The sequence below is a fragment of the Arachis ipaensis genome, chromosome B9 (assembly GCF_059453495.1).
Source record: "Arachis ipaensis isolate K30076 ecotype BB chromosome B9, ASM5945349v1, whole genome shotgun sequence".
Classification (NCBI taxonomy): domain Eukaryota; kingdom Viridiplantae; phylum Streptophyta; class Magnoliopsida; order Fabales; family Fabaceae; genus Arachis; species Arachis ipaensis.
The window spans coordinates 118,699,613-118,702,143 of NC_142444.1; the positions used below are offsets into that span (position 1 = coordinate 118,699,613).

The window sequence follows — 2,531 nt, forward strand, 5'->3', positions numbered from 1 at the left end:
GGTTACAGAAGGAGATCCTTGAGTTTTAAACACAAGGTTGTCCTCATTCAGTTGGAGGACTAACTCTCCTCTATCCACATCAATCACAGCTCTTGCTGTGGCTAGGAAGGGTCTTCCAAGGATGATGGATTCATCCTCATCCTTCCCAGTGTCTAGGATTATGAAATCAGCAAGGATGTAAATGCCTTCAACCTTTACTAACACGTCCTCTACTTGTCCAGAAGCCTATTTTCTTGAGTTGTCTGCCATCTCTAATGAGATTCTAGCAGCTTGCACCTCAAAGATCCCTAGTTTCTCCATTACAGAGAGTGGCATTAAGTTTATTCCTGACCCCAGGTCACACAGAGCCTTCTCAAAGGTCATGGTGCCTATTTTGCAGGAAATTAGGAATTTACCAGGATCTTATTTCTTTTGAGGTAATTTTTGCCTATCCAATGCATTTAATTCATTGGTGAGCAAGGGAGGTTCATCTTCCCAAGTCTCATTACCAAATAATTTAGCATTTAGCTTCATGATTGCACCAAGGTATTTAGTAACTTGCTCTTCAGTAATGTCTTCATCCTCTTCTGAGGAAGAATACTCATCAGAGCTCATGAAGGGCAGAAGGAGGTTCAATAGAATCTCTATGGTCTCTAGATGAGCCTCAGATTCCTTTGGTTCCTCAAAGGGATACTCCTTATTGGTCACTAAACGTCCCAGGAGGTCTTCCTCACTAAGATTCACGTTCCCCTCCTCCTCTTTCGGTTCGGCCACATCATGTAAGGCTATGGTCTTGCACTCTCTTTTTGGATTTTCTTCTGTATTGCTTGGGAGAGTACTTGGAGGGATTTCAATGACTCTTTTACTCAGCTGGCCCACTTGTGCCTCCAAATTCCTAATGGAGGATCTTGTTTCATTCATGAAACTCACAGTGGCCTTAGATAGATCAGAGACTATATTTGCTAAGCTAGATGGATTCTGCTCAGAATTCTCTGTCTGTTGCTGAGTGGATGATGGAAAAGGTTTGCTATTGCTAAACCTGTTTCTTCCACCATTATTAAAGCCTTGTTGAGGCTTTTGTTGATCCTTCCATGAGAAATTTGGATGATTTCTCCATGAGGAATTATAGGTGTTTCCATAGGGTTCACCCATGTAATTCACCTCTGCTATTGCAGGGTTCTCAGGATCATAAGTTTTTTCTTCAGAAGATGCCTCTTTAGTACTGTTGGATGATTCCTTCAATCCATTCAGACTCTGTGAGATCATATTGACTTGCTGAGTCAATATTTTATTTTGAGCCAATATGGCATTCAGAGTATCAATTTCAAGAACTCCCTTCCTCTGAGGCGTCCCATTACTCACAGGATTCCTTTCAGAAGTGTACATGAACTGGTTATTTGCAACCATGTCAATGAGTTCCTGAGCTTCTGCAGGCATTTTCTTTAGGTGAATGGATCCACCTGCAGAATGGTCCATTCTGAAAGCATGTCAGAAGGACACTTTTTGGTCAGTTCCTTGTATCTCTCCCAAGCTTCATATAGGGATTCACCTTCCTTTTGTCTGAAGGTTTGAACATCCACTCTAAGCTTACTAAGCTTTTGAGGAGGAAAGAACTTGGCTAAGAAAGTCGTGACCAGCTTATCCCAAGAGTTCAGGCTGTCTTTAGGTTGAGAGTCCAACCATATTCTAGCTCTGTCTCTTACAGCAAATGGGAAAAGCATAAGCCTGTAGACCTCGGGATCAACCCCATTGGTCTTAACAGTATCACAGATCTGTAAGAATTCAGTTAAGAACTGAAAGGGATCTTCGGATGGAAGTCCATAAAACTTGCAGTTCTGTTGCATCAGAGAAACTAATTGAGGTTTCAGCTCAAAATTGTTTGCTCCAATGGCAGGGATTGAGATGCTTCTTCCATGTAAATTGGAATTAGGTGCAGTAAAGTCACCAAGCATCTTCCTTGCATTGTTATTATTTTCGGCCATGTCTCCTTCTTTTTCGAAATTTTCAGTCAGATTTTTTTCCAGAGAGTTGTGCTTTAGCTTCCCTTAGCTTCCTCATCAGAGTTCTTTCAGGTTCGGGATCAGCTTCAACAAGAATGTCCTTATCCTTGTTCCTGCTCATATGAAAAAGAAGAAAACAGAAAATATGGAATCATCTATGTCACAGTATAGAGATTCCTTTATGTGAGTAGAAGAAGATATAAATAGAAGAAGGAGAATCCAAACACAAGGGTGAGGAGTAGGTTTGAATTCTTAGATGAAGAGGAGTGTTAGTAAATAAATAAATAAATAGAAGGAGGTGAGGGAGAAGAATTTTCGAAAATTAGATAAAATAAAATAAAAGTATTTTTGTTTTTAAATTAGAATTAAAATTAAAAATTCAAAAATTAAGAAAGGAAAATAAAATTAAATCAAATTAACATTTAAAACAAATAGTTAATTAAAAAAATTTTGAAAAAAAGGGAAGGGATTTTCGAAAATTAGAGAGAGAGAGTTAGTTAGGTAGTTTTGAAATAGATAAGAATCAAACAAAAAGTTAAGTGGTTAATTGAA

General features: G+C 38.7%; 1 non-coding gene across 1 annotated transcript; it reads left to right on the forward strand.

The window, feature by feature from the left end:
- Positions 1-1,460: 1,460 nt before the first annotated feature.
- Positions 1,461-1,568, forward strand: LOC148546091 (small nucleolar RNA R71). Its single transcript, XR_015900426.1, has one exon. It is a non-coding gene; the product is annotated as a small nucleolar RNA R71 (small nucleolar RNA).
- The last annotated feature ends 963 nt before the right edge of the window (positions 1,569-2,531 follow it).